The 25277-nt window shown below is 44.6% G+C and overlaps 1 pseudogene; it reads right to left on the bottom strand.

Moving 5' to 3' along the window:
* Positions 1-1341: 1341 nt before the first annotated feature.
* LOC123425780 lies at positions 1342-19211 on the bottom strand (annotated as a pseudogene).
* Between the last annotated feature and the right edge of the window lie 6066 nt (positions 19212-25277).

The following is a 25277-nucleotide window of genomic DNA, read 5'->3' as shown; positions in this document are numbered from 1 at the left end:
GAGGGACGTAGAGTTAGGCATGATAATGAATTGACCCAATGTCTCCAATTTAGGTGCAGAGCCAATGGTTAACTGCAGGCCTCTGCTACCCAAATCTTTAATCAGTCGCTGAAGTGCAGGGGCATCCTGATAATGAGTTCAAATTCCCCATAGCAGATGCCAATGCTTACAAGCTTAGCTGAGTTTATTCGGATGCAATGGTTTTCTTATTTTAAAACAAGCAGCAAGCACTCGAGTGAAGTACAACTAGAGTGGATTACGCTGTCCAGAGAGACGTATGATATATCAACCATCACAAGGGAAAGCCTCTTGAGCAGCGGTAGTTCAAGCATTTGTGTGTAGTTGTCAGATATCTGGCAAAGAGCAAAGGTGGCGGTGTGCAAAGAAGAGGAAAACCCGAAGATGGACATTAGTGCTGAAGGCGTAGATGGAGGGCATCTGTCTATTACTGTGACCTTGTGATTCACGAATTCCGGGATATAGTAGTAGAACTCAAGCACCTGAATATTGTTGTCGAGTTTTCGCGATTGAATCCACTCGTCGACAGTAGATGGTCTGCACTCGAGGTAGATTGTCGGGATGCATAACCGGCGAATTGCGCCCTCATGACCGGAAAGGATGGCTTCAGGAAGACTCACACCATCAGCTACAGGATCTCCACTAAACAAAGTTCCGGAGTGAATTTTGCGGCCGAGCTCGTTGCTCCACTCGTATCTATAGTAGCTATTGCAAGAGGTGGTCTCTATATTAACTGTTTCTAGATGGTTAAAAAGACAAGCAGCAGGGATCGCACGACAGTCGAGATTCAGAGGAGCGGTGCACCATAAGGGCCGCCAACGAGATGCGAGAACTTGCGTGAGGACGCCATCCTTGGTGGGGAGACGGGAGACGATCTCACCTAGGACGATGTCCGGGAGGTTGATGATGATGTCCGGACCAGATTCCTCTCCGTCTTCGTCCGCTCGAGGTGGACGGCCATCGCCGCCCCTTGCATCTTCGACCACCACCGCAGACCCAGAGGACAGCGTAGGCAGTGGAGCGAGCCTCACCCTCTTGGTGCTAGGGGCACGACACATCTCCATCTCCATTGCCGGGGAACAACAGTGATGTGCGCTGTGGATCTAAAAACACGATTTAGGTCTTCACTGCCTCTATGTCTATGACGCGTAGCCCAACTGTTGAAACTAGAAATGTCACCAGTGACATGTCGCTTGTAGAGGCATGACTGTGATTCTAGTGGAGAGGCACTACATGTGAAACAGTACACGGGAAGGGCGGCCGATCATCAGAGGCACGTCTTTACGTCCAGAAAATGCACGTCCGTGACCCTTGTTCAAAATGTTATCTGTCGATACGCCTGTTCAAAAACAATACCGGAACATAAAATGTGAGAGGTATTTTCTGTGCGGTTGATTCGTAGTGTAGCGGAAGGCGGTTCGTCCGGGCAACGTAATTGGCGTTGCTGTTTTTGTACGTGGAAACCGCCCGGTGGGAGTGGAAGTGGTACACTCCTTGGTTCCTCAACCGTGAGTGGGGTTTTCCATGGACTAATTTAATTGCTACTACACCTATCGCGTCAAATGGCAGTGCTATTCCGAATTTACGTGCCCCGGCTATAGGTTGCGTAGGTGGTAATCATGGCAGATAGACCAAGTTGGACTACCACGATGTGAAGGTTCATGATGTGAATGCAAAAAACAACCCTGCAATGAGATAAGTGCCCAAAATAATTGTTATTTTTGACGCACCAATTAGTTATAATATCATAGTGGTTGCATAAGCATGGTATTCCTTCTGCGAGAGGCACGTTTTTTCCTTCCGCTAGAGACATGCTATACGCTCTATAGAGGCACGATCGTGCCTCTAAGAAACAAAAAAGAAATGTGTTTTTTGCTCTCTTTTTTAAGTGAGAGGTACGGTTGTGCTTCCTCCATAGGCACAACTTTTCTATCGCGCGATGCAAGGCCGTGCGGTACAGTCACCCGGCGAGAGGCACGGGTTTTTCTTCACTCCCTCTATGTTTATGACGCGTAACCCATCTGTTCACCCTACAAAATGTCACTGGTGATACTAGATTCTGGTGTGCCTCGCTTGTGTGATACTAGATTCTGGTGTGCTTACAGGACTTTGCTTTCTATGCTCTGTTGTCAGTGTGGTCGTTGGCGTTATCAGTGGCGTTGTTCGCGTTGATGATGGTGTTAACCGTCTTGGTCCTGGGATAAGAGTGCATTCTCCTTCTCCATTTGATATTCTCGATGTTGTCATTGGTGTTGTCGGCCATTTCATTGATCTTGCCTTCTTCTCCTCCCGTGCTTTCATCTTCTCCTCTTGAATCCTATTTCTTTCAATCACTTCTGGGTTAGTAGGACAACTCGGTTTTGTATGGCCCTTTGAATTGCAATGGCTACAGTTGGGTCTGCTTCTTTTTATGTTCTTCTCAGAGCCAGCTTTGATTCGGTCCCCTTTTTTCTTTCCCTTCGAGCCACCCATGGGAGGATTTTTCAGACTTGCGTCACATGGATTTTTTTTCCCGTATCTGTTTCATCAGCAAGTGCAGTCATGACTTTTATTTTCATTTCTTGCATACACTCAAGTAGCACATTGTATGCTTTGTCCTTTCTGCAAGCATGTGAACATATATCGGACAACTCTGCATACACGAGACCGAATCTCATAGTTTCATCTTCTTGTGCGGTCATGCTGTCACCTTGACTTGTAGCCAGTAGTCTCAAGCTATCTGACCAATTCCTGGTCCATCTGGGGATGATAAAGGATTTTGGAAGGTGTTCAACCATGCCTGTCTGGTCCATAACCTTAAGTACATGGCAGCACTGTATGCCATCCCTAGTCATCTTCTTGCAGCTGGACGTGTATATTTCCTTATGCTCATCCACATCTACCCTGAACTTAGACGTATCAAATTACTCACCTGGGTACGGTTTCCTGTCTTTATCTTGCGATGAGATACTTTTTAAAAGGTATTGTCTACCTTTTGCCATGTCGTGACACTTATAGTATGTGCGGTTGCGCAGCTCTAGCTGAAATTTCCTGAAAAATTCATTAGTGTATATTTCACTTGCTTCTGTTTCAAGTGGAAAACCTGTCTCTCGTGAAGGTACCTTCTCTTCTGTCCGGTGCCTTTTCTTGTCTAGCAAGGCAATTTTGCTCGATGATGTTGTAAGCACCAACAAACATCGTTATGGTATCCTTGTGGTTCACATAATTTTTCCACATTGAGTTTGTGCTCTCACTACGTGTGGTCGTCGATGAGAATGGATAAAAGCAGTCCTTGAAGTAGGCTGGTACCCAGAATGTATGAAGTTCCCACAACGCATTCAGATGCCTGTTTCCTTCTGCTTTGTATTTTGAAATCGCTCTTTTCCACGAGCCTTCAAGTTCATCTGCATTTAGTGAGTTTTTGAGTATTAGATGTAACTCATCAGACATCCCTGGATGTTGCGCAAACACTGTCGCATTGTTCTCCTTCATGTTCTTCCGTATATGCCACAAACAGAACCTATGCCTAGTACTCGGAAGTGCTTGCTCTATCGCCGCCTTCATCGCCTTGTCCTGGTCTGTTATTATGAACTTTGGTTCCTTTCCTCCCATTGCCTCAACAAATGTACTTAGGAGCCATTTGAATGACCCTATCATCTCATCCTTTAAGAGGCCTATTCCAAAAAGGACGGATGACCCATGGTTGTCAACCCCTATTATTGGTGCAAACGGTAAACCATATATATTCGTAGAAAATGTCGTGTCAAAAGACACGAAATCTCCGTACAAGCCATAATTCATCTTGCACAAGGAGTCTGTCCATAACAGGCTTCGCACCACATTGTTTCCATCGGTCTCTTTGACATGATGAAACCCTGCCCTCTTCCTCTGCATTTCCGCAAACAGCTTCATCGTGTCCTCGATATCTGTGTTCCTTTGTCCAGCTCTGTCCTGGCATGCAATGTTGCTTATGTCAATCGTGTCGAACATAATTTCCCGCCTCGTTTTACCCATAGCAGTGAAGATCTGCATGATTTTCCTTGGCTCTACCCTTGACTTCTGCAGGACCTGGATAAAAAAATTCTCCTTGAGCCTCATGTTCTTATAACACCTCATAAATTTCAGCATCCAATCACACGGGTGTAGCACATGGTTGTGCTCTAGGCGAACATTCCTTAAGTACCATACTCCCCTCTGTGTATCTCTTTTTGTTGTTATTTCAACGGGACAGCCTGTCCTAATCAAGCAATTGCTCCTTCTGTGCTTCACAAGTCTCTCGATCGTTTTATTCACACCTTCCTTTGTGCAATGGAACACTTGCTTGTCAAGCTCCTGCTCGGGACCTGCTCTTTTGGTGGTTGACCGCTTCACCAAAAAACCAATCTTTCTCGCATATGTGCAGAAGAAAAAGAAGGCATCGTCCCTTGTTTTGAAATGCAACCCATCCTCTGGTTCACGTGCTTGCGTCACTTCCTCGATCGATGGGAATGCGCTTCCTTTGAACATGTCATCCATTTCTTTCTCTTCTTGCGTTGCCTTCCCAATATCGATGTTGTCCAACGTGTCTCCATTGGGGTCGTCATCGTTGTCACTTGAGATATCATCCCTTTCATGACCAGGAATTAGCTCGTTTCTGACAGAGCTGCTGCAGCTCGCTTGCTTGTCAGCTGCGGGGGCGTCATCACTGCTAGAGGTCTAGTCCATCACTACTTCTCGAACGTTGTTGCCTCCTTCTATTCTGTCAACTTCACGAATGATGTTGTTATCTGTTTCTCTCGTACTCGTAAACCCAACGACTTGCACTCCTTCCACCTCAACATTTTTGCTGTCGCAATAGCCGTCCTTGTATACTACTTGCTCCTCTGCAAGTTGTTTTCCCTTAAGGGTGGCCAAAGGAATCTTGCAGTTATTTGACTCATCTATCGTGCTCCCTGTGAAGTCCTACACATGAAGGTTGAAAAAAAATTAGATATCAGAGGCACCTGAGACATTTACATCTTATTTTATCGTATTGAAAGCTTTAAAACAAATGTAGAATAATGTAGCAGGATTTAGCAGTAAGTTTTTGACAGGAACATATGTGGTGTAAACCAGAAGCACGGATTTATGTCAGGTAAGATACACGGTTGTGAACACACTAAATCCACGTGCATGTGCATGTAAAAGGCACGTCCATGCTTTTCTTTGCACTATACGATCAAAGAGGCACGACCATGCTTCTACTTTCACTCTACAATCTAAAGCAGGATTTACATACAGAGAACATGGTCGTGTCGTCACCTTTCTTTCCTCATGTCTGCACTCCTCAGAACATCTTCGCGACATCCTCCGTGCATTGGATATTTCGTTGACAATCTTGAATGCCATCAGAGATCCTCTGGAAGGACCTCTCATGTTGAACGCCAATGGTGATCCTTTGGAAGGACCTTGCCTCATCATTTTTAAATTATCACCAGTATATCCAATCTGTTGAAGCCTTTGTTCCTGGCGTGGACTGGCGTGATCCCTGTTATTTTCCTCGCAAGCCTATGGCACACGAAAAGACAGATAATTTTTATTGATTAAATTCGAATAACACAAGTCTTTGACATAATTTTTGCTTGATCGACGTTGCTATCACCTCTCCTTTATTCTCATGTCGCAGATCAGTAAAGATTCTTCCTCCAATTGCTGAGATACTGCTTCTATGGGCAACATTCAATGTTCCGACATCAACAACTCTTCTCTCTGAATCTTTAACACGACCGTCAGAAAAAACCACTCCATCGGATCGACTACTCTCCGCGACCTTTAAGCATTAACAATTAGGTGTATATGAAGTGTTATTGTGTCTCAAGATTTGTAAAACAAGAAGGCTGAGTTTTAAAGTTTTTTAATCGTTACCTGGACTGACTGATTGGTACGGTTTCTGTGTTGCAACTCTAGATTACAAACTAAAGTCCGATGAAAGGATCGATATGGTTGGCTAGAGGGGGGGTGAATAGACAACGACCACTTTTTAATTAATCTTAACAAGTTAAGGTAAACACTATACGGGTTCACAAATAATATGACAAAGAGGTGAACCCTATAGAAGCTACCAACAAGACCTATTAAGACAAGTAAGATATAGTCACAAGTAAAAGCAAATACAAAGTAAAGGTTAGAGATAACCACAAGTGGAACCGATGGAGACGAGGATGTGTTAACGAAGTTCCTTCCCTTTGACAGGAAGTACGTCTCCGTTGGAGCGGTGTGGAGGCACAATGCTCCCCAAAAAGCCACTAAGGCCACCGTATTCTCCTCACGCCCTCGCACGATGCAAGGTACCGTGATTCCACTATAGGTGCCCTTGAAGGCGGCGACCGAACCTTTACAAACAAGGTTGGGGCAACTCCACACAAAGCTTGGAGGCTCCCAACAAGACCACGAAGCTTCACCACAATGGAATATGGCTTCGAGGTGACCTCAACCGTCTAGGATGCTCAAACACCCAAGAGTAACAAGATCCGCAAGGGATAGGTGGGGGAATCAACTTTTCTCTTGGTGGAAGTGTGGACCTAGGCCTTCTCAACCAATCCCTAAAGAATCAACAAGTTTGATTAGCTAGGGAGAGAGATCGGGCACTTTTAAGCTTGTGGAGCAACAATGGAGCTTAGAGAGATAAGAGATAGGGTTCCTCAGCTAGAAGAACCCTTTATATAGTGGGGGGGAAATTCAGACCGTTTTCCCACTCTCTGCCCGAGATCCAGCGGTACTACTGCTGGGAAGGAGCGGTACTACCGCTGCCTGGCGGTACTACCGCTGGATGCAGCGGTACTACCGCTGGGGCTTCCAGCGGTACTACCGCTGGCACCAGTGGTACTACCGCTGGCCCCTTGGTAGTGCATAAGCACTACTACCGCCGGGAAAGTCTTCGCAAAAGGGTCCGTCCACGAACTACCGCTAGGTAGGTGGAACAAGGCACCTGGAGCGGTACTACCGCTGACCAGGGGGTGGTACTACCGCTGGCTAGCGGTACTACCACTGACAAGGGGCGGTACTACCGCCAGACAGCGGTACTATCGCTGGGGACCATTTTGCAGAGATGCTCAAGACGAATAGGCGAGGGCCGCTCCAAAAGATAAGGAAAGGGAGAATGCAAAGTGTGCGTGTGTAAAGATAGATTCCACCCAAACCTTTCCACTACGGATCCCCTCTTAATAGTACGGCTTTCCTATGACTCAAATAAAGAGAATCGTAGAGAGCGTCGTGCTTCCGTTCCAGAAGAGAGGAGACGTGTCGTCTTGTGCCGTTGACGAGTGTTACCTGAAACCTTGACACACACGATTAGTCCTGTACGGTACTGTCATCAATCACCAAAATTACTTAGGCATAAACTATGCCTCAACAATCTCCCCCTTTTTGGTGGATTGATGACAATACCGGATTTGCACAGATAATAATATGAGAATAAAAAGATACAGATATATGACATATGACTCACAGCATATGATGGAAATAAATCTAATCTCACATAAGAAAGATCATGTCTCACACAAGATAGCAAACGAATCAAACCAAGTTCAAAGCAAACCATACGAGATAAAGCAAAGCAATGCAAAGTTCGAAATGAAAGCAAATCCTAGAATCTCTCCCCCTTTGGCACAAGACACCAAAAAGGGGCACACCTAATGCCACAGGTAACTACTCCTCATCTTCAGGATCACCAGACTCGTCTGTCCCCTCCTGGTCGGTCTGCTCCTCCTCTGCTGCCTCATCGCCAGACCACTGGTACCCCTGAGCCTGCATCCAAGTGGCCTCCGGAGTGATGTCGTCCTCGGAGCCGCTGGAGATGTCCACATCCAAGGTCCTGAGAACACGCTTATGCCTCTGGCGGCTCTGCTTTTGAGCCACATGTGTCTGGTACTGTCCCTTGGCCTGCATACAGAAAAGTGTCTTCATCTTGTCCTGTAGTTTGATAGCCCAAGATGGCATGGCAGACGAGCGGGGCTGAGGGGCAGGTCCTCTACCAGCAGCGGTTTCTGTATCAGTGTCCATGTGCTAAGAAGATGAAGATGGGTTGGCCCACTTGTCCTTGACGCGCAGCCTGATTGGGTCATGCACAATGTAATCAGACTGTGCGTAGAGCACCTCATCTGGAAACGCCTGTTGCCACTTATGGCAGATGTATGCGAACAGGTAAGGCCCGTAGATAGGAACCTTACGGTTGATGATGCAGTTCGAGAGCTCTGTGAACATCACATCTGCAATATCCAGTGGAGCAGACTCCTGAGACATAGCCTCCTCACAAAGTAACAGCATCTCAGCCAAGTGGCCATGGACCTCATCGAAGTTACCACTCCGAGGGAAGAGGGTGTTGCGAAAGATGCGATGCATGATGTCCAGGTGCTTGGGAAGCACCCCCTTCCTCAGATACAGTGACTGCAGTCTGTCCTTTGCGAGGGCCCTATCGGTGGGGGCTGGAGCATGAGGACGCAGCCCAAGAGGAGTGTCAGCACCCTGAAAGTCAATGTGAAGGAACTGCATGAACTCTGCCCAGGAACCGGTCATCTTCTTTGACCCAGTCATCCATATCATGGAGCGCTGTTCATCATGGGAGAAATGGACTGTGACATAAAACTGAGCAACTGCCATGGGATCAAAATCCGTCTTGAAGGAGATGATGTTTTTGATGCCCAGCTTGTCAATCAAAGCGAGGGCATCACCAAAGTACTCCGTGTTCCGCTGAAGATGTGCCAGATCAATCCACTGGACAGAGACAAAGTTCTTCTTGAAGTTGGCAATAACATCCCGATAGATCCTGCAATGGTCCCTTACCCAGACATGGTCAACACCATCAATCTCATCCCTCTCTTGGAGATAGTGGTTCTTGGTGCGAAATTGCAGAAAGTCCTTGGGGGACATTGTACGGACATTCACCCTCTTATCCTTGTGAGCGACCTTCTTGAAGGACTTCTTCTTGGGAGGCAGGCCAGACGTGGCAGACCCCTCGGGCGCCTCTGGGTTGTGAAACTGTTTGGATTGCGTTTCCCGTGGGGGGTTCGAACGGCGAGCAGAGCCACCTGTGACACAGACCACAAAGCAAAACGAGGCGACAAGAAGAGTCAAGGCAATGAATCTTGAGAACGCGAAACAAGTAAACACGCATTGCTAAGCAAAAACAAGCAGAAAATACACTGTGAATGCTCTGGCGGTAGTACCGCTGGGCCTAGCGGTAGTACCGCTACCCCTGGCGGTAGTACCGCTGGGGTCCTGGCGGTAGTACCGCTAGGGGTTTGACTTTCAGATCTGACAAATAATACTCGTTTTCGAGGGCATGGGCTGAATATGAACACTAAGATGTACACCCCAGCCCTACGGTCATGAGGAACACATAGCATTAAGAGATACAAACATGCCTAGGCAAGAGAGAGCACGTTTTAGATCTAATCCAAAAATTCAAGTGATCGATCTAAGACGAATGAATCCTAGGACATGGCAGCAAACACAACAACAAAACATCGGACCTATACCCCCCTCAAATATTTCCTTCATGCCATCCAAGAACTAGCCATAGGATCAAAAATATGAGTCCAATCCCCAATGCTCCTAACCCTAGAACACGAGTAATCAAAAAGAAGAAGGAAGGAGCCATTTTTACCGGGATTCATGGCTTTGGAGGAGGAAGAAGAAGTGAAGCAGCCCTTCCACACCAACGGGGAGAAGGAGCTCCACGAAGAGAGATCCAATCGGGGGGGTTTTCGTGCTAGGGGAGGGAGGAGCCGCGAGGAAGAAGAAACAGATGAAAAATCAGGCTCCCCTCCCTTTATATAGGCCAAGGGGTACGGGCAGCGGTAGTACCGCTGGGGTGCAGCGGTAGTACCGCTGACCTGGCGGTAGTACCGCTGGGGTGTAGCGGTAGTACCGCTGGGATCCTGGCGGTAGTACCACTCCCCTGGCGGTAGTACCGCTCCCCCTCGAAACCCTAGAAATATCCCAGCCGGTCGTGTTAGATTTTGAATCCTGGCGGTAGTACCGCTACCCCTGGCGGTAGTACCGCTGGGGTCCTGGAGGTAGTACCGCTACCCCTGGCGGTAGTACCGCTGTACATGTTTCAACACGGCTAGGGAAGGCGGGAAAACTTGGGCATATGACAAGTGAGTAAAAAAAAGGATGACTTCCAAGAAAAGTACTGACTTGTCATTGCATATCCTCTCCTTTATACGCAAGAGAGGATGGAGGGGCGGTGGCCGAGGCCACCTATGTTTGAGACAATGGTATGACACCACGAAGAATTATCCTTGGGTTCATGACCAATGCTCGTCTTTGAAGCACAAGTACCATTTTACAATGGCTAAAGTGAAAGACTATATTGATTTACGCATAATGGGGGGAGGGAGAGTTCATTGAGGGAACAACACTCCCCCTATGTCCATGCCTACATCTAGACCAAGATGGAATGTGAAGTGAGGTGCAATATGCCTAGTTTCAATCCACATTACTTGAATCAATGATATTTAGCTCATGCCTTAACTCCCGGAACCTTGCTTCATCTAGTGGCTTGGTGAAAATATCTGCAAGTTGCTCTTCAGTGTGGATGAAGTGAACCTCAATATCACCTAGCTTGATATGTTCACGGATGAAGTGATGACGAATATCAATATGTTTGGTTTTGCTATGTTGCACTGGGTTGAGGGAAATCTTGATGGAGCTTTGATTGTCACATAGAAGAGGCACTTTGTCACAAGTGACACCATAATCCCTTAAAGTTTGCCTCATCCATAGCAATTGAGCACAACAACTTGCAGCCGCCACATACTCAGCCTCGGTGGATGACAAGGAGACGCAGTTCTGCTTCTTTGAAGACCAACTTACCAAAGAGCGACCAAGGAATTGGCATCCTCCAGACGTTGACTTCCTCTCCACACAATCTCCAGCCCAATCTGAGTCAGAATAGCCAACTAGATTGAAGTTTGCTCCTTTGGGATACCAGAGACCAAAGTTTGGGGTATGAGCCAAATATTGAAAGATTCGTTTGACAGCCATGTAATGACTTTCTTTTGGTGCGGATTGAAACCGTGCACATATCCCTACACTCAACATAATATCCGGTCTAGATGCACAGAGGTAAAGGAGGGATCCAATCATGGAGCGGTATACCTTTTGATCCACTGCTTTACCATTGGGATCACTGTCAAGCTTGCATCTGGTTGGCATGGGAAACTTGACCGGTTTGACATCTTCGAGCTCGAACCGCTTGAGCATGTCTTGAGTGTATTTGGCTTGTTTGATGAATGTCCCTTCTAGACCTTGGTTAATCTCGAACCCGAGGAAAAACTTCAACTCTCCCATCATGGACATCTCAAACTTCTCAGTCATTAGTGCAGCAAATTCTTCATTGAATGAAATGTTAGGAGAGCCAAAGATAATATCATCAACATATAGTTGGCATATGAACAAATCCCCTTTAACCCTCTTAGTAAAAAGAGTGGGATCAATCTTCCCAATTTCAAACCCACGATCTTGTAACAACTCAGTAAGGTACTCATACCACGCGCGTGGGACTTCTTTAAGGCCATAGAGTGCCTTATTGAGTTTGTACACATGATTGGGGAGCTTGGGATGTTCGAATCCCGGGGGTTGTTTGACATATACCAACTCATTCAAAGGACCATTAAGAAATGCACTTTTCACATCCATTTGCTGTAATTTGAAGTTATGATGAGAAGCAAATGCAAGTAACATGCGAATAGATTCTAGACGAGCAACAGGGGCAAAGGTTTCACCGTAGTCGATACCCTCGACTTGGGAGTAGCCTTGAGCCACCAATCTTGCCTTGTTTCGAATCACAATTCCATTTGCATCTTGCTTGTTCTTAAATATCCATTTGGTCCCAATGACATTATGTTCCTTCGTTGGTCGAGGCACTAAATCCCGTACTTGGTTGCGCTCGAAGTTGTTAAGTTCTTCGTGCATGGCCATAAGCCAATCCTCATCATCGAGCGCTTCCTGTACCTGTTGAGGTTCACAATACGAGACAAACGCGTGATGCTCACAATAATTCCAAAGCTGTTGACGAGTAGATACTCCTCTTTTTAAACTGCCAAGAACATTCTTCATAAGGTGTGATTTGACTCTCAGCTTGTTCGCATTCTTGGCTGCTCGACGCTCCAAGAGTTCTTCATTAGATAACGGAGGAGCGTCGCCTTGTTTCGCTTGTTTGCCCTTGCGTCTTGAGCCGGTTGTTGGAGCTCCAGACGGGAATTGTGAGACAGTCTCCTGATCATCTTGTCCTTCGACTTGAGCAAGTTCACTGGTTTGATCTTGTATTAGTGGTTGCTCTTGATCTTGATCTCGTGCTGGTTCAAGGTCTTGGGGTAGTGCTTGAGTGGGCATATCACCATTGTTAGGCAATTGATCTTGACCGAGAGCTTGATCAACTTGTTGAGAGTCTTCTCTTTGTTCATCGGAAGCGTGTGGGGCTTGTGGGGGTGATGGCTCCACTTGAGTAGAGCATTGTCCTTCTCCTTCGGCCACAAGGGGTTCCTCAATGGGGAGTATTTGACCAATCCCCATTCTTCTTATGGCTTCGGGAGGAATTTCATCACCTATATCACAAAGACAACTTTGCTCCACTTGGGAGCCATTATTTTCATCAAACTCTACGTTACACGTCTCCTCAATTAGTCCGGTGGACTTGTTGAGGACACGGTAAGCATGAGAGTTTGTAGCATAACCAACAAAGATACCCTCATGTACTCTAGAATCAAATTTAGCTAACCGAGCTCCCTTTTTAAGAATGAAACACTTACAACCGAATACCCGGAAGTACTTGAGATTGGGTTTGTTTCCAGTTAGAATCTCATACGGAGTCTTGTTTAAGCCTTTGCGGATGTAGAGCCGATTGGACGCATGACATGCTGTGTTGATGGCCTCTGCCCAGAAGTTGTATGGAGATTTGAATTCTGCCATCATTGTTCTTGCAGCATCTATCAAGGTCCGGTTCTTCCTTTCTGCCACGCCATTTTGCTGAGGGGTATATGCTGCAGAATATTGGTTCTTTATTCCCTCATCACCTAGAAACTCATCTAGGGTGTAGTTCTTGAACTCGGTGCCGTTGTCACTCCTAATCATCAAGATCTTTGCTTCATGTTGACGTTGCGCTTCATTAGCAAAGTTGATGACCGTTTGTTGAGTTTCACTCTTCCTTTTGAAGAAATATACCCAGGTATATCTTGAGTAATCGTCAACAATGACTAAGCAATACTTTCTGCCTCCAAGACTATCAAATGTTGGAGGACCAAACAGATCCATGTGGAGAAGTTCCAATGGCCTCTTAGTGTAGATAAGAGTCATTGGACGATGAGCAGTTTCATGTATCTTTCCTTCAATGCAAGCACTGCAAACACGATCTTTAGCAAAGCTCACATTTGTTAGTCCACGAACATGGTCCCCTGTCAGAAGACTTTGCAAAGATCTCATATTGACATGAGCTAAACGGCGATGCCAAAGCCAGCCCACGTCAACTTTAGCCATTAAACATGTCGCAGTCTTAGTGGGTCGCTTTGAAAAGTTTACCACATAGAGACCATTTTCGACATGTCCAACATAGGCTACTTTAAGAGTCTTGCTCCTTAGGAGGACCACAGTGTCAATATTAAAGAAAGTGGAAAAACCCATGATTGCAAGTTGACGAACGGAAAGTAAATTGTAGGCAAGAGACTCAACAAGCATGACCTTCTCAATAGACAAATCTTGAGAGACGACCACCTTACCAAATCCCAATACCTTTGACGAGGATGCATCGGCGAATTGGACATGGGTGGGCATAGATGGAGAAGGATGCACATCCACCACTAAGTCCTTGCTTCCGGTCATATGATTTGTTGCTCCACTATCGAGCAACCATGACACCCCACCGGAAGCAAACTCCTGCAATAGATCAAGGCTTGGTTTTAGGTACCCATTTTTTAATGGGTCCTTTCATGTTAGAGACAAGGGTCTTAGGAACCCAGATAGCCCATTCAATATCTTCATCGTAGGAACCAACAAATCTGGCATAAACATGCCCATCACTAGCACAACGTAACACATAAGAGGAATTGAGTTTGCCGGCTGTGTTAGTAGGAGCGGTTTTGCCCTTCTTGGGGTTCCCATAGTCCACCTTGTTCCTGTTCACCTTTTGAGTCCCCTCACCCTCCTTGACAAAGATGTCCATGAGGGTGAGAGATCGTTTGTTCTTGTTCTTCCTTTTACCTTTTGACTTGGAGGTAAGTCCAAGTCCTTCCTTTCCTACAACACCCTTTTGAGTGCTCAAGAGATCTTTCAGACTCTTCTCACCTTGTCTGCATGACACAAGGCCCTTCTCAAGTTTTTCCTTTAACTTGGCATTTTCCTCCACAAGATGAACATGCTCACAACAGGGGTTAGTTGCACAAGTATTATCAATTAACACAAAGGGAGGACAAGTAGAGATCTCCTTGGTAAGCTTTGCTTGGAGTTGATCATGAGACTCTTTCAGAGCGAAATGAACACCTTTCAAGGCTTTGTGGGCCTTGTCAAGTATGTCAAACTCTTCTTTGAGTCTGTCACGGCCAACCTCAAGAGCATACTTTTCAGATTTAAGCATGCGAGTAAGAACAACATCATGATCTAGTTTCTTTTGCATTTTAGAGCAGTCATCATTATATGACTCCTCAAGAGCCAAACGAAGAGTGCGCTCTTCTTCTAGAGTACTAGATAATTCGGCAATTTCATCGGCATAGTCACGGCTATGTCCATGAAGCTCGGAGATGGTCTCCTCATGAGACTCAATGAGGTCAGTGGCCTCACCCAGTTGTTCCAAGAGAGCAACAAAATGCTTCTTGGTTTCTCCCGTAATAGTGCATGGAAACTTATCAAGATCATGCTCATTAAGTTCTCCAACATCACTATCTTCTACACAATTTAACAATGAAGGAGCAGAAGCAATGTTGGTCTTAATGATAGGAGTTACCTGATTGGTACCTTTTGCCATGAGGCACTTGGTGATGTGGTTCTCGTTGGGGGCGTTGAAGAGAGACACCTTCTGGGAAGGGGTAGTGGCTATAGCAACAGTTGCCGTTGCCACTGTATCATCATCATCATCATCATCAGAAGGATACTCCTCTAGGGCCACCATTCCTTTTGGGTGAGGTTTCTTCACAAAGTTGTTCTTGATTGGAAATGATTTGGTTTTGTCTTTGCGAATGAGCTTGCCTCCGTTGTCTTCTCTCTTCTCATAGGGGCATTCTGCCATGAAGTGACTCACGTTGCCACAGTTATAACATGTCCTCACTCGTTGTTTGGGTTTGAATCCACTTGAGTTGTTCTTGTTGAAGGTTGGTCTTGAGTTCCTTTTATTTCCCCAGAATTGCCTTGATGCAAGAGCCATGTGCTCATGATAGGCATACTTTGTGTCTTCCGGGCAGCTCTCCTCTTCCTCATCTTCTTCTTCTTCTTCTTCAAGCATTGCTCTTGCTTTCAACGCAAGTTTGGGTGAAGTGGTTTTTGATCGGACACGAGCAAGTGCATTGTCGGCTGTTTCGTTCATGATTTACATTGCAATGAACTCATCCAACAGTTCACTGGAAGACAGGGAGTGGAAGTCTGGCCGCTGACGAATGACAGATGACATGGCTTTATTGAAAGGCATGATGGCTTTGAGAAACTTGCGCTTGACCCAAGTGTCATCCACATCCTTACTCCCATGGTCCTTTAGTGCCACAGCAATAAATGTCACCCTCCGATAGAGATCACGAGGGTCCTCTTCTTCCTTCATCACAAACTCATCGGCCTGATCAAGTACAATTCATAGTTGGATCGTTGAATACTTGAGCTTCCCTTATACAACACCATAATATGCTCCCAACAATCCTTGGCCAATGTGAAGGGACGTAAGTGGGGAAGATCTTCAGGTGGCACAGCAGACTGGAGAATAAACAGCGCAGAGTGATTATATTGATTGTCTACATCTTCTCTTGGAGTGAGGTTGCTTGGGTCATGGGGGTAATATCCTTGCTCGATAATTCTCCACAAGTTTGTTGAGCTGTGATTCAAATGAGACTTAATAGAAAATACCCAGTTAGCAAAGTCACCTTTTACAAGTTTAGGAGGAGGGCCAACAGGATTAAGACGAGGTGCGAGAACGGGTCCTCCATATGTCATGGGAGGTGGAACCGAAGCATATGTTCCAGTCCCATCTTTTTCGTGAGGTGAAGCAGGTTGCATACCTTTAGCCGCTTCCTTAGAGGAGTTGGCCTCCGAATTGGAAATGGTGGGTTTAACCACTAAAGCCGGTTCGGGTGAACTTTTAAGACCATCAATTAATTCTTTAATCATGGTTTTGACTTCGCTCGTCAAGGACGTCTTGAGGGCGGCCATAGCCGTATTCAAGTCGTCCCTTGTGACCGAAGTCAAGTCCATGTCCTCGGGTTGCCCACGGTTAACTTCCTCTCCGCCTTCCATACTCTTCGGGTGGTTAAACCCTTAATAAAGAGACGTGGCTCTGATACCAATTGAAAGGATCGATATGGTTGGCTAGAGGGGGGTGAATAGACAACGACCACTTTTTAATTAATCTTAACAAGTTAAGGTAAACACTATACGGGTTCACAAATAATATGACAAAGAGGTGACCCCTATAGAAGCTACCAACAAGACCTATTAAGACAAGTAAGATATAGTCACAAGTAAAAGCAAATACAAAGTAAAGGTTAGAGATAACCACAAGTGGAACCGATGGAGACGAGGATGTGTTACCGAAGTTCCTTCCCTTTGACAGGAAGTACGTCTCCGTTGGAGCGGTGTGGAGGCACAATGCTCCCCAAAAATCCACTAAGGCCACCATATTCTCCTCACGCCCTCGCACGATGCAAGGTACCGTGATTCCACTATAGGTGCCCTTGAAGGCGGCGACCGAACCTTTACAAACAAGGTTGGGGCAACTCCACACAAAGCTTGGAGGCTCCCAACAAGACCACGAAGCTTCACCACAATGGAATATGGCTTCGAGGTGACCTCAACCGTCTAGGATGCTCAAACACCCAAGAGTAACAAGATCCGCAAGGGATAGGTGGGGGAATCAACTTTTCTCTTGGTGGAAGTGTGGATCTAGGCCTTCTCAACCAATCCCTAAAGAATCAACAAGTTTGATTGGCTAGGGAGAGAGATCGGGCACTTTTAAGCTTGTGGAGCAACAATGGAGCTTAGAGAGATAAGAGATAGGGTTCCTCAGCTAGAAGAACCCTTTATATAGTGGGGGGGGGGAATTCAGACCGTTTTCCCACTCTCTGCCCGAGATCCAGCGGTACTACCGCTGGGAAGGAGCGGTACTACCGCTGCCTGGCGGTACTACCGCTGGATGCAGCGGTACTACCGCTGGCCCCTTGGTAGTGCATAAGCACTACTACCGCCGGGAAAGTCTTCGCAAAAGGGTCCGTCCACGAACTACCGCTAGGTAGGTGGAACAAGGCACCTGGAGCGGTACTACCGCTGACCAGGGGGCGGTACTACCGCTGGCTAGCGGTACTACCGCTGACAAGGGGCGGTACTACCGCCAGACAGCGGTACTACCGCTGGCTGCAGCGGTACTACCGCTGGCAGTCCGGCGGTACTACCGCTGGGGACCATTTTGCAGAGATGCTCAAGACGAATAGGCGAGGGCCGCTCCAAAAGATAAGGAAAGGGAGAATGCAAAGTGTGCGTGTGTAAAGATAGATTCCACCCAAACCTTTCCACTACGGATCCCCTCTTAATAGTACGGCTTTCCTATGACTCAAATAAAGAGAATCGTAGAGAGCGCCGTGCTTCCGTTCCAGAAGTCGTCTTGTGCCGTTGACGAGTGTTACCTGAAACCTTGACACACATGATTAGTCCTATACAGTACTGTCATCAATCACCAAAATTACTTAGGCATAAACTATGCCTCAACATCCGGGACATTGCAGAAAAATTTACTCTACTTCCTAGAATACTCCTTTTAGCATTTGCTTGTTGCACAGCTTGTTCCTGGATTGCACGCTTACCGAGCACTTGTTTCTCAACCTTGACTACATTCACCCCAGCTCGTCTAGCATGTGCGTTCTGAACGTCATTTGCATTCTTTTTTTGTTATCCACTTGCAGCAGTTTCTTTTGCTTCCATCTATTGATCTTTAACTGCGAGCACATAGATGGAACAGAGACACATTTACAGAACTCAACCAAGGAAGTTTTTCTATATGTTATTAATGTCAACAGGTATAAGTTTGCATTATTCAATGGTGACACGTTACGCTATGGGAGTTTATAATGACAGAAACAAAGACAACATATTATCGAAAATCTAAGGTTCAAAAGATTTTTCCGCAAATGACTCTAGTGTGTTTCAATTGTTGCTATTACCTTCTTTTCGTATGCCCTTGCAATACCATTTAGAGAAAGACCAACATTGCTGCCCTGATCAGCTGATCCGACCCTGTACATCTGGCAGGGCAAAAGACTTATACCTCAAGCACCACATTCATAATGAAATCAAACAATGTTACAAAAAAACTATGGCCTGAAATTTCTTTATGCACACCCGCGAAGAACAACTAGGGCGTCTGGACTGTCAAATATATAAGAAGGGATCGAATTCGAACTATGCCGCACACCACCTGCTGCTTCGAGCAAACTGAAAACCATGCTTAAAAAATAAGGATACAGAAAACTAACGACAAAATCGAAGACGCATGACCAAAACACAAAAAAAATATTACGGTGAGCGTGCTAGTTCATCAGGATGGATTAAAAACGTCGTGCGGCAAAAATTAAATCTACATCATGCGTCGGGGAAACATCACGGGATCACTTGATTAACCTTTATTTGCTGGATTACCAGAAAGTTCGGACCGGATCCACTTCAATTTTCTGCGCGATCTACTTCCCTGATCAAGGCAACTCTCAAATCACCATGGGTGATTTTGAATTTGAACGAGAGAGAATAAAGAGAGAGAGATGCGAACAAATAAAGAGAACATACTACTCTCTTTGCGTGTAGGCAAAGTCTTCTGTTGGACCTGAGCCGTCGTACTGACAAATGGGCGCTCCAAAGTTTTCTTTGGCAGACAAGTGGGGTCACTTTTCCAGCCACATCACGGAAAGACCTAGATGCAGTCGAGCCGTACTGACATGCGGGCTTTACAATGGTTGCTCTTACTGACCAGCGGGGTCGGCCGTCAATAAATTCCAGATCTGATTGTGTTCACTCCCCATCTTGCGTCAGGGAAATAAATTTGGGGGTAGATATCATAGATCTACCGAGGAATTACTGTTGATTGCTCATATAATTTCTCCCTACATCTACCTCTTCCCAAGACAAATCATCCACCCTCTCCCTCCACCCCGTGCGCCTCCTGTTGAGGTAACAAATTACACTTTCTAGATGCTACTTCATCCATGCAGCGCTTCGCATGTTGTTTCAATTTTTGAATGAATTTTTTTATCGTGCTATTCATAGTGTTATGATGAATGAAATTTCTGAATGAATAAAGCTGGATGAGAAACACAACATGAGAGAGATGGGACGCGAATTAAATTTATCATAATATTTATCAAAATCCCAGAAGTCATGGTCGCTAGTCAGCGAATCGGGGAATTACTTCACCGTCCGTGACATGTGGTACTCATAGTGTTTTGATCGTGCTACTCATGGTGTTACCTACGATTAGTGAGAGAGGTCAATGAATATATGTAGTAGTAGTTATGATTAGTTAACTCGCAGCTAACATATTTCTCACTGAATATGCTAGTCGAGGTAGTAATCATAGTGTCTCATGGTCTGTTATGTAGCAATGGATGGGATGGACTGCACTCCACAACTCTCAGAGACACAGTCTCAAACTGTGGATGGTACGGAACTTGTCACACAAGTTTTCATGGTCCCTGACAACTAGAAAAGGAAAGGATAAGGACCGAGTCCAAACATACAGCGCACGAAAAGCTCATTCAGGAGTACAAAAGGAAGAAGCAAATATCAGGACAACAGTAGGTTCTTTTTCTTAATGATTCCCATGTGTGTTGTTGCATTTGCTTTAAAAAATGAGTAAAACTCTTCTCATATGTGTTTCTTATTTGCAAGACGTTCATCTAGAAGCCTCTCCTACGAAAGAAAGTTGCAACAGTCAAATCTATTCAATCAATACATTTCCTCATAATTCAATTCTTGATTTTGTCTACAGAGCTCTTAGAATGGCTGAGTATGAAGAAGATTTCAGTACAAAACTGAGCCTTAAGAAGTTCACATATGTTTGTGACAAGCTCATGGACGACCAGAAGCAACTTGTCAAAGAAATTGGCTTTGGAAACCTATTAGAGCTGTCGTGCCAAGAGTTCCCGAGATGTCTCGTTCGATGGCTTGTCCGTTACTTCGACAACAACTCCAGTTCTTTCATACTACCCAGTGGATTCACCTTTCTTATGAACTCTTACGTCGTGCACCGAATATTGGGAATTCCACTGGGAGGCAAAATGATTGCTAAAAGGTGCTCAGACACTTTCAGAGAACAGGTTAAGTCTCACACAAATTATGCCGCACAGACTCCAAGTATCAGAGAACTGATTGATCTCATGACCCCTGAACTGTCAGGACAATTATTCGAGCGGGTTTTTGTGATGTTTGCAACCGCAGTCTTTCTATGCCCGACAACATACGAGTGCATAAGCCCGATTTACCTATCAGCTCTTGAAGGACCAACATCAGATACCCTGTCATATGATTGGTCAGGAGCTATACTAGAGAAGTTAGTGACATCACTCCAGACATTCAAGGATAAGGAATTCAGCGGCGCATTGTGTGGCTGCCTCCTGATACCAGTGGTTGGTTAACTACCTTTTTCTTTGAATTATTTTCATCGTAAATGTTGAGTGTCTGATCCAATTTCAACCTTTTTTATCTCCGACAGATAAGCTATTTCGAGTACTTGCATATCAATGTGATGCCTATGAAAAATGATTTGACATCAAGACTACCTATCTGGGATACAGACGCTGTCAAGAAATATGCTAACCTAGACAGACTGTCACCAGAGGAAGGAAATTTTGGCAAACACCCTGTGAGTGTAGTACATTCTTTTGTAACTCTCTGAAATATTACCTGAGCAGAATGATTTAGCTGCCATTGCATTGATTTAATTTGAAATGTACTTATTGTCTTCTTGCAAAATCATCACAGCTGAAGAATATAACAAGCACACCTTTCTATCCACCAAATGCCTCTGAAAGGTCATTTTATCGAATGGGTACAAAACTAGAAGCCTATTTAGAACAGTTTGTCCCAGAATGCAAATTATCCTCGCTGAGTCATTTCGACCAAATGATCATTTTTTTTCTTCAAATTTTCAATGATTGTACATCATGTAAATTTTCAAAGTCATTCAACATATAAGTTAGCATATATAGGAAACAAGCTTCGTTTATATTACATGTGCCCCCCTACTCGCAGTAGCTTAGGTGTGATCCTTGATAACCAACAGAAAATAGTTTCTTGTTCTATGATGGTTATAGCCCTTACTTACACGACAAATTAGTTGTGCTTCGTACATTAGACTAGCTAGGTTACCTAACGGCTCAGTTAGGAGTACTCTCACTATACTTCCTGCAATACCACATTCCATACACCTGATCTGCATGTTATTATTCTATTACCGTGATATTGATATCAGATGCTTATTTTTTATATGTCTCTTTTGTAGGCTAAAGAAGATATTGCCAAAATCATTAACGAGATGTACACAGAAATGTTTTCTGTGATTCAACCCGTTATGGAGCAGAAACTCGAAAATATTCTTTCTCTTGCCAGGGAACTTGGTATGAAGGAAGTCAAACAATCTGACGGCGTGTTCTGTAACCTAAAGAAGGATGAATTCATCAGAGAAGAAAACTTTTCATCACTTCCTTCAACCTCTCAATCACTTGCTAATCACCAGAGAGAAAATCATCACGAATCATGCAACAGTGACTCAAGCAAGTGGGTGTGTCCCTCATCATACTCGATGGAAAATATAAATGGTTGTTGTGGTACCCCTGTGTCACAAAACCAATATGACAAGGAACAGTTCACCACACAGCTATCCTTACAACAACAAACATCAACCCAAATTAAATTGTGTTTGGAGATAACTGAGATAGACCTCAGAAAAGATGACTTGGATGAAAAAACTAGGTCACATATGGAACAAATGAAACAATTTATGAATAACTGCCTCGATGTGTTACCTGTTCATGAAAAAATTGTGCCAACATTCGAGCTATTGGACGAGTACACATGAATGATACTAACCAGTGAAAATTCATCCGAATTCACTGCAGCCAACAACTCCACACCTTCCACAAAGGGGGAACTTGTAATGCCAGAACAAACGGAATCAAAAAAAGTTGTTGCTGCTAAAGCTAATACCCCAGATTGTACAAATGACAAACAACCAACTCAGATCATTCACCAGCCTGAATCTCCACCAATGATTCAAATGCCAGAACCAACGCAGTCAAAGAAATTTACTGTTGCGGGTGAAGGTAGCGGAGCAGGTGACCAGCATGATATTGGAGGAGGTGACCAGCCTGATTATGGGATTATTCAAATGCTAGATATTGTTGCACGTTCCACCGACGATGACACAATATTTGAAAAATTCCCAACAACCACGAAGGAGCTCATTATATCCAGCAAGATTGCTGATACCGACAAGTGTTCTTCTCCAAGCATGAAGGCCCAGCTTAATGCCACTAGCAATTTGACTGTTGACAACAAGATTGATGAGTCCAAATCATACAATGTATCACCAGACACAAAATCACTTGCATCCACCAGTGATGCTCCATCAGTTGTCACTAAAAAAACTGAAACCTGTTATCGAGAATCAAACTAGCAATGTAAGCGCTGCTGTCATCAAGAGCCAGAGTGTAAAGCAGCCAAACGAACAAATGACATGTGACAAAAGACCATTGCACATGATGCCCAATGCAGCTAACGAGGCCACACCACCAACGAAGAAAAGAGTGAGGATAACAGAACCTCAACGACAGTCACCCGAACATGAACTGAATAAGCGTCAAGTTGTTGACAACCTCACAGGCCTGCGTTATGATCCCTTCATTGATGATGACAGCATATGGTGTGACCCAACAATATACGAAGAAATTGACAAGGCAACACAACAGAGGAGCAGCTCAGACAACTATGATAATGTAGGCTTGAAAGGATGTCTACCTCCTAATAGTACAATGTACATATGCGGGGCTACAAGCACATCAACAAAATCCAACCTTACTTATACTGAAGGGTCAACTATACCTACAACACCAGGTCCTAATTCAATGTTACAAGTTAGTTACCTCTCAATGCCCGCTGCTACGCCACATTCTCTCGGTTTAACACAATCTTCTTGGTCACGAACTCACATTCCTACGTCAAACTCTGTGAGTTTAATCCAACCTACCTGGTCAAAAGCTCCAAGACCAAATACTCCGTGCACACAACCTTCTGGTTATAATTTCCAATCATGCCATCACAGAAATGACCAAAATAATGGTGGTTTGCATAGCCACCAGAGCCCCCCCAATGATTACAACCAACAGAAAAACCATGGGCAAAGCTACAACAGCTTACATTCAGTGACGAATAATACGCACTATTCATGCATGCATCTACGGAATACATCAACAGACATTGCTCATAACCAAATCAGCTTACAAGGAGTCGCAATGTCTGCAACACGGATGCAGGATCAACAAACAGGAAGACATGTGCTCCAGAGAAACAACCATTACAATGAGGGCCAACACCAAAACCATTATCATGACCATCAACATACCGGTAATGGTCAAATCGGTTGCAGTGCACCTAACTCACAGAACATTCATTACCATCTGCAGCAACAACAATAGCTAACTCGTCAAACAAGTGACAACCATGATTGCTTTAGATTGTTGGATATAAGAGATTCTACGCTCATAGAGAAACTCGTCTATGAAACAGTCGTGGAGAGCACGCCAACGATAGGCAGAGATGACAGGTAACGAGAAAATTGTTCCGTCTGTAGAAAAGTTTTCCTAATCTGAAATATTGTTGTTGTTATTATAATAATAATTATTATAATGACTACGAAAATTGGAGCTAAGGCATTCAAGAGATTCACATTATGTGTATACTTTGAAACAATGTTTCCGTTTTGCCATATTTCAACGTAACTGTCCTTGTAGTTTGATCATGCTGTTGTTAAAATACATTCGCCGCCTATCATTTTGCATACTGAACACTGGTCGCCTCTCATCAAGTTAAATATTAAAATACATAATTCATAAAATTTAATGGGCCCTTTTTTTGCAGCAAGAGGATATTTTCCATCGATCGACGCTGGGCTGACCATCGAACCTTCGGTCTATCAATGAAGGTGTACGGTTATATGAACGAATATGTGATGGATACTTACTCAAAGCTGTTGCTGACAGAACAATTTCACAGTAGACACACCTTACACAAGCACATAATGTACTTTAAGTGCATCTAGTGCCCCTTAGTAATTTTGGTGGTTTGAAGACTTATATGTTAAGTATCTAATGTGTTTATGAGTGTACACAGGATCTATAAGTCATTGAGGAGTTTGAGATATTTGATGAATATCGACCCCTAAAAATGTATATCTTCGGTTGAAGAAATTGGTCTGAAGCTGAAGAAATGAATCGCGAGGAATCTACGATGAAATTGATATTCCTCATGAAGATACTGAAATTGAGGAATTCGGTGTGTCCTGAAGAAAATCATTTTGAAGACTTTGAAGCATGAAGATTTACTCTTTCTGTTTTATTTTCTTCACACTTGAGTAATAGGAACACCGTACTGTTAAAGGGGGTCGAAGTTACACTTTGGAATGAATTTCCTCATGATGCTCAACCCAAGCCTAATCCTACCAAAAGCCTCAAGTGAGGAATACGAGTGACATGAGGACTCTCACAGTTGAGGGTTTCGACCGCTTCGATAGCCACGCCAAGTCATTGGTCTTATCCACACCAACGGTCATATTATTTAAGGGCATTAGTGTCTAATCATGTCGGGATGCTCCCATGCTATAAATAGCCGCCCCCCACAACCATTAGCTGGTTGGCTGCTCCGTTAGGAACTGACACTTTTCATAAGAGCAACCCAAATTCCTTGGAGTCTTCGAGAGTAATTTATCAGTGAGGAAATACCCCATACACCGAAACCACAAACCAAAGCTAGTGATTGAGCATCACTGAAGAAGTTGTTCCTATGTGGGACTGAAGCCTTTTACCTTCTGAGGACGG

Source organism: Hordeum vulgare, chromosome 2H, assembly GCF_904849725.1.
Source record: "Hordeum vulgare subsp. vulgare chromosome 2H, MorexV3_pseudomolecules_assembly, whole genome shotgun sequence".
In the NCBI taxonomy this organism is placed as follows: domain Eukaryota; kingdom Viridiplantae; phylum Streptophyta; class Magnoliopsida; order Poales; family Poaceae; genus Hordeum; species Hordeum vulgare.
This window is presented reverse-complemented; position numbering and strand designations above follow the sequence as displayed.